The sequence below is a fragment of the Rhinopithecus bieti genome, unplaced genomic scaffold (assembly GCF_001698545.2).
Source record: "Rhinopithecus bieti isolate Rb0 unplaced genomic scaffold, ASM169854v2 scaffold_15572, whole genome shotgun sequence".
NCBI classification, from domain to species: domain Eukaryota; kingdom Metazoa; phylum Chordata; class Mammalia; order Primates; family Cercopithecidae; genus Rhinopithecus; species Rhinopithecus bieti.
Window position 1 is genome coordinate 1,501,930 of NW_016809536.1, and position 8,256 is coordinate 1,510,185.

The 8,256-nt window shown below is 32.6% G+C and overlaps 1 long non-coding RNA gene across 3 annotated transcripts in view; it reads right to left on the bottom strand.

The window, feature by feature from the left end:
- The window catches only part of LOC108540581 (uncharacterized), a 108,165-nt gene that overhangs the window by 86,833 nt on the left and 13,076 nt on the right, over positions 1 to 8,256 (bottom strand). The window contains exon 1 of one of the 3 annotated variants that reach the window (XR_001888710.1): positions 7,861 to 7,932. The exons of the other annotated variants lie outside the window; for them this stretch is intronic. This is a non-coding gene — a long non-coding RNA (uncharacterized LOC108540581). Of the gene's footprint in view, positions 1 to 7,860; positions 7,933 to 8,256 lie in introns of those variants that run through there. 3 annotated transcript variants of the gene reach the window in all.

The window sequence follows — 8,256 nt, forward strand, 5'->3', positions numbered from 1 at the left end:
AAAAAAAAAAAAAAAAAAAAGAAAAAAAAAAAGAAAAGAAAAAGAAATTATGTTTAACATTCTTTAGGTTATATTTTAGTGTATGTCATCAATATGTTCCAAAATTGTATGGGATTTCTAAAATTCTAGTATGTTGAAGTATATGCTCTCAATAATTATGATGGTTATTAAGTTACTGTAAACCAGAGAAAAAATTAAATTTTCTTGTCAATTGTGTTCTTAACTATGGCTATTTAAAGTCATTTCCACAGTTAAAAGCTAATTCACTTTCTGAAAACTTCACACGGGTGGAAAAATCCTAGAATATGGTTTAATTCAGTAGCTTCATGAAAGTATGGAAATGACCCTGAAAAGCACTCTTGAATACAGGTTTCTGGTAACTTGAGAATCATATTATTCGGGCTAGGTAAGAATTCCTGGAACTTTAATAAAAAAGACTGACTGGGTTATAAAACTGCTAACTCAAGTAGAACAAAAATTAACTGAATACCAAGAAAATACTTTGCCAGATTTCCATGCCAAATCAGCCAATACTGAAATTGTTTAGATACACAATCTGAATGAACTCCACGGCCTAAGTCAAATTACCTGTGATAACCCATCAATTTACAGTGCTCTTCCCCTAAATTGGAAAAACAACTGGTATTCAATAGGGCATGAGTCCAATGTTAAACATGGACTCATGGAGAACCAGGACAGCCACCTTGTCCTTCCTGAGTCCTTAAAGCTTTTGTTAAAAGTTTCACATTGCACAACTCATCTTGGAACAGATAAAATGATGTAAATTAAATATATTGGTGTGGCAACATGTATTGCTAAAATAGTTTATGACCAATGTTCAGTTGTCACTAAACATTGCCAAAATGTGTATTTTGACAAATGACAAACCTGTAATTCTGGGAAAACAATAAAAACTTCAAGTACATTTGTCTACCTAATAGGCCATTTAAATATTTATAGAGGGATTTCATTCAATTTTCATTTTCACTGCATTATTTTTTCAGTCATATAAAAGCTTTCCCATGCAAGAGGGCTGATGTTATAACACTAAATTATTACGCCACAGTGTATGTTCACCAGGTAAAGAAAACTTTTTATGATTTACTGAGGATAATCAACCCCTTCACAATCTAGAACCCAAAGATTGGATCTTCTAAGAACATCAGAGAAAGAATCTAGAACCTAAAGATTGGATCTTCTGAGAACATCAGAGAAAGATGGACCTTGCTATCCACACTGCAACAAAACTTTGTGATCTTGAACCTTAGGTTCATAATCTCACAAATGAAAAGACTCCCTTCACACTCTTAGAACTGTACACCAACTGAAACCCTTAAGGTAAAGCTAAGCAGGAAAATTTCTCCCCAGAAGAAAATGGCATTCTTGATGTGAACAGCTTTTCTCAAGATCACAGATCAAGACTTCTCTACTATCATAAGACTCTTACCTTTCAGTATTTTTCCCTCATGTATGCCTCTCTGAACAATAGAAATGAAAAAGTTGTCTATTGTGTGCACTAAAGGGGTATACTTTTTTCATAAAGAATTTTGCAGCCAGCCTTAAACATGGAGAACTTTAAACTTTGATAGATAAAGATGAAAGCCTAATGTAGGTAAGAATATTAATGGGTCATAAGTTGCCTCATAATCAGTCAGAAACACAACACTGGTTCATGCCTCTTAACCCATATCAAGGATTAAAGAGCACATTACTAGAAGGCCTTCACTTTTCTAGAAGGGTATCATTTGCTAGGTCCTTTTTCCGTAGTTCGGAGTAAAAGAAGCAATGATTGGAAATGTATCCCTCATGATAGGTTTTATAGCAGATTTTACTGTAAAAGCTATACTTAAACAACAGACTTTAAATTATCTTGCAAATATTTTACTAAATAGTAGAACTGATCTAGATTACTTACTGGCTAAACAAAAGTATCTGTGTAGCTCCTGGCACTTATGTCCTACAGAGAAAACATCGGATATTATAGAGATACAGTTGTAGGGGATTCACAAAAAGACCACTTCATTAAGCAAGTCAACTCTTTATCTAGTTTGTTCTTTGATGTATTTATTTGAGACGGTTTGGTATGGAGACCTTGGTTAAATAGCATACTCTAACCTCTTGGTATTATCCTTCTGATAGTCATAATAATAGTCTCCCTGGTGTGCTGATTCTCTCAAAAGTTTTAAATGTTTGAACACAGACATCTGTAGAATGTTAAATGGTCTTTCTTCAACTGAAATGACAAGAGCTGAAAGAAATGTGTGACGTGAGGACACCATAACCTATTAATGAGGTGCTGAGACTGGAAACCCAAAATAATGGTAACTGAGAGTGGCGCTAAGGCCCTAAATTTTGGTCATGCTCTCATCTAAGTGAGAACATGACCAAAAAGGGGGAATTTTTAGAACAAAATTATGAGAGGCCATTGTTTGGACTGAGCTCACACACTAAGCTCCAACAGACCAAACCACACTAAAATGAAGTTTCTCATGCTAAATGTGACATAATCAAACTAAGACTTTAAGGAAACACATAGATCCTGGAAGAGACTAGGTTTTCTTTTTCTTCTGTAATCAGGACATTTCAGCATAGAGATACCCTCTGGTTAGTCTTTGTTCCTTCCATGCAAAACCCACTGTTCTACTGTTTCCCAGTGGGTTTCAAGATAAAGTAAGTACATTTAAGATTACAGTAATGACATCAATGTTTTACGTTTTGTTACATCTCTCAAAATTGAGAAAATTGGCAAATGTGGGGAATTGTTAAATCTAGTTTAGCCTAAAGCTGGCTTCTTATGTAATTAAGTTCAGCCTAAAGGTTTTACTGTACATTATAAACTGTAACAAGTAGAGGTGTAAACCAACCCTAGTCCACAACTGTGCCAGTCATTGAGTTTTGGCCAATGAAATGTAGCCAGTGCTTCAAAACATGCTCAAATAAGGCAAATGCTGAGCTGAAAAGAATCCAGTTGTTTCTGTACCTCACTTGTGTTTCCTGTATGTCACTTTCCTTTTGCTGTCCATAAACCTTCTACCACGTGGCTGTGCTGGAGTCTCTCTGAATTTGCTGTGATTCTGGGGGCTGCCCGATTTGCAAATTGCGCATTGCTCAATTAAACTTATTTAAATTTAATTCATCTGATTTTTTTTAATACATCATAAAGATTCTTAATCAGGTGAGATCAAGAGAACAATATGTTAACAAAGTTAAAATTTCAATATGGAGCTTAAATCTATCAAAAGTACAAAATGGAAATCTTGACCTGAAAATATAATAGCTGGACTAAAAAGATTATACAGGAGTTCAACAGCAGATTAGATCAAGCATAAAATGGATTAGTGGGTTTGAATACAAATCATTAGACATTATCCAGTTAAAGGAGAAAACAAGAAAAAAATTAAAAAGTGTGAAGAAAACTTATCAGACACCATGAAGTAGACCAACACATTCACTATGAACATCTGAGAAGGAGGAGATAAAAAGGGGTATTAAGATTATTCAAGAAATAATGTCTGACAGCTTCCCAACACAGAAAAAAAGTTGGATATCAAAATACAAGGAACTCAATGGATCCCAAATAAGATGAACTCCCTAAAATTTATACTAAGTCACATTTTAATCAAGTTATCAGAAGTCAAAGTAAAAGACAATTTTGAAAACAGCTGAGAAAAGCAACTTGGCACTTACAAAGCAAAATTCATAATACTATTAGTGGATTTCTCAGCAGAATTTACGGGTCAGAGAGAGTGAGATGAGATATTCAAATTCCTGAAATTAAAAACAAGCAAGCAAGCAAATAAACACCTTTCAACTAAGAATACTACACCAAAATAAAACAAACAAACAAACAAAACTCTCCAAAAGTCAAGGAGAGGTACATACTTTTGAAGACAAACAAAAGCTGTGGGAGTTCAATTTGAAATGATGCAAAGTAATAATACAAAAGCATGTAAAATCATAAAATTCACTAGTAAAGAGAAACATATAGATAAGTGCAGTGTGCTCTAACACATGATGGTAGGGGTTTAAATAACTTTTAATTTTAAAATTGTAACTATTTAAAGTACATAAACAGACACAAAATTTGAAAAGTTCTAAATCGTCACAGAAAACTGATGTTTTATTTAGTCACTTCAAAAGTAATAGCATAATAAAGTATAGGATAACGATATGTGATTGGGGTTATTATCAGCTTAAAATAGACTATTAAAAACGTTTTAGGCTAACATTATAGTAACTAAAAAAAATTCCTAGAGTATAAAAAAGACAAAGAAAAAAGAATAAAACTTTATGACCATTAAAAAAAATAAAAAAATCAGGAAGGACGATGGCAAGTGAGAAAGAGAGGACCACAATAACTACAAGACAGAAAATAATTATCAAAACTGCAATAATGAAATTCCACCTATCAAAAATTGCTTTAAATGTAAATGAATAAAACTCAGCACTCAAAAGACTTAATGCAGCTCAAAGCGTAGAAAATAAAATCAAACTATAGGCTTTCTAGAGAGATTCACTTTAGCTTTAAGGACACAGATAGGGAGAAAGTTAAGGAATGAAGTTAGATACTCCATGAAAATAATAACCAAAACAGCAGGGAGAGATATACTTTTATTTCTCAAATTAGGAATTAACTCAAAAATTATAACAAAAGACAAAGAAAGTCATTATTTGATTAAAAATGATGAAAGATACAATGAAAGTTTCAGTTCCACAGGAACATAAAACAATTATAAGTATATATGGACTAAACATCAGAGCACCAAAACATATAAAGCCATTATCTGCAAAACTTGAGGGAGAGTTAGACTGCAATATAATAATAGTGGGAGACTTCAACATTCCACTTTCATTAATGGATAGAATATTCAGTCATAATATCCATGAGAAAACTGGATTTAAACAACATTATCAACCAAGTGAACTTAAATTTCTACAAACATTCCATCCAACAACATATTCTTCTGAAGTGCACATAAACCTTTCTCAATTTGTAGGTCATAAAACAAGTCTTAACACATTAAAAAAATTAAAACCAGTCAAAGTATTATTATTGATCACAGGGTGGTAAAACTAGAAATCAATGGCAGAAGCAGAGTGGGAAAATTTACAAATATGTGGAAAACAAACAACCACTATGTCAAAGAAGAAATTCATAAGGTAATTAGAAATTACACTGAGATAAACAAAAATAAAAACACATTACATACTGTACTTAAGATAAAGCAAAGCAGTACTAAAAGACAAGTTTACTATGACACCACCACCATTAAAAAAGAGGAAAGATCACAAGTACATAACTTCATACCTCAAGAAGATAGAAAAGAAGAACAAGATAAGCCCAAAGTTAGCAAAAGGAAGGACATAACAGATTTGAGCGGAAATAAGTAAAACAGAAAATAGAAAACAAATCTAAAAAAATGGAACTAAGAGTTGACTTTTTGAAAAGATAAAGCCAACAAACTTTTAGCTGGAGTGATGAAGAAAACAGACAGAAGACTTCAATAAATAAAATTAGAAATGAAAGAGGAAGTGATACAAGTGTGATGACACAGAAAGGAAACAGACCAAAAGAGATTACTATAAGTAATTATGGATAACTTAGAAGATATGGATAAATTCCTAGCATCATAGGACCTACCAACACTGAATCATAAAAAAGTAGAAAATCAGAAATGACCTATAACTAATAAGGGGATTTAATCAATCATCCAAACCTCCCAACAAAGAAAACTTTAGAACTAAATGGCTTCATGCAAGGTTAGTTCATCATACAAAAATCAAATAATATGATTTATCATATTAACAGGATTATGAATGAAGTGATCATGAGTTTTTAAATGATAGTATTTATGAAAGGATAAACACAACCATCTCAATAGGTAGAGAAAAGGCATTTGACAAAACTTAACACTTTTTCATAATAAAAACTGTCAGCAAACTAGGTATAAAAGGACATTAACTCAACAAAATAAAGGCCATAAATGAAAAGTCCACAACTAACATTATACTAATTGGTGAAAAACTGAAAGGTTTTTCTCTATTATCCAAAATAAGGCAAAGATGCCCATTATCATCACTTATATTAAAGATGGTACTCAACGCACTAGATGGAGCAATTAGTCAAGAAAGAAAAATGAAGGCATCCAAATCAGAAAGAAAGGAATAAAATTGTCTCATCTCTGTGTACATATTGTATATCAAGAAAACCCAACATAAGCCCCTACACACATGCAGTTGTTGGAAGTAAAAAACAAATTCAGTAAAGTTGCAGGATGCAAAAGCAACAAACACAATCACTTTTGTTATTATACACTATTAATGAACTATCTAAAAATAAAATTTAAAAAAATCTTATTTATACCATAAAAAAATTAGGAATAAGTTAACCAAGGAAGTGAAAGACTTGTACACTAAAACTACAAAACATTGATGACAAAAATGAAAAAGACATAATAAAAGCAAACACATACCATGTTCATAGCTTGGAATAATTAATGTTGTTAAAATGAACAATGCTAGAGTCATTACCCTTCCTGATTTAAAATCATATTACAAAGCTATCATAATCAAAAAAGTATGGTACTGGCATAAAAACAGACATGTAGAGAAAAGGAACAGAATGGACAGCTCAGAAATTAACCTGCGCAAATAGGGTCAACTCATTGATTACACAATGAGGAAAGGGTAGTGTATTGTATAAGTAGTATGGGGAAAACTATACATTCATATAAATATAGGGAATTGTATCATCATATTATACCACATAAAAATCAACTCCAATGGTTAGACTTAAATATAAGACCTGAAACCATAAAACTCATAGAAGGAGACTTAGAGGAAAAAGCTTTTGACATTTGTATCTGCAATGATTTTTTGAATATGACTAAAAGCATAGGCAACAAAAGCTGAAAATTGACAGGCGGGACCACACGAAACTGAAAAACTTTTGCAAAGCAAAAGAAAAAAAAGCAATTAGGGCAAAAAAGCACTCTGTGAAAAAGAAAATATTTGCAAATCAGTATCTGATAAGGCACTGATATTCAAAACATGCCTGCAATGCGATATCACTTAAAGAAAACTTCACTTAAAAATAACTTCATTAGAATATGGGGATAGGATTTATTTAAATATTTCTCCAAACATAATATACAAATGATCAACAGGTAGACAGAAAGGCACTCAACATATCTAATCATCAGGAAAATGCAAATCCACAATTTGATACGAAAACATACCTTCTTGGATGGCTATTATATAAAATAAAACAAAAAGATAAGAAGTGTTTTTGAGACTAAAGATAAAAGAGGATCCTAGTGTACTATTGGTGGGAATGTAAGTTGCTACTGTCATTACGAAAATCAGTGTACAGGTTTCCTTTAAAAATTAAAAATAGCAATCACACCTCTGGATCTATTTTCAAGGAACTTGAAATTAGGATCTCAAAGAGATACCTGTATTCTGATGTAGAATTCAGCATTATTCCCAATAATCAAGTTATGTAAAGTACCTAAATGTCCTTCAGTGGTTGAATGAATAAAGAAATTGTGGCATATGCATACAATGGAACATTATTCAGCCTTAAAATAAAAAAATAAAAAAATAAAATGACAAAACATTTGTGACAACATGGATAGCGATGAAGGTCATCATGTTAAGGGAAATAAACCAGACACAGAAAGACAACTATTGTATGATTTCATTTTTATGTAGAATCGAAAATATTTAATTAATAGAAATTATAGAATGCTAGTTGCCAAGGATTGGTGAGAGACAGAATAGAGAAGTGATTATTAAAAGATACAAACTTTAACCTGTGCAAGATGAATAAATTCTGATATCCACGATATAGCACAGTACCTGTAGCTAACAGTACTGTAGTGTATACTTGAAATTGCTGGCCGGGTGCAGTGGCTCACGCCTGAAATCCCAATACTTTGGGAGGTCAAGGCGGGAGGATCACGAGGTTAGGAGATTGAGACCATTCTGGCTAACATGGTGAAACTCTGTCTCTACTAAAAAAAAAAAAAAAAAAAAAAAACAAAATTAGTCGGGTGTGGGGGCAGGCGCCTGTAGTCCCAGTTACTCTGGAGGCTGAGGCAGGAGAATGGCTAGAACCTGGGAGGTGGAGCTTGCAGTTAGTCGAGATCGTGCTACTGCACTCTCCCTGGGCAACAGAATGAGACTCTGCCAAAAAAGAAAGAAGAAAGAAAGAAAGAAAGAAAAGAAAGAAAGAAAGAAAGAAAGAAAGAAAGA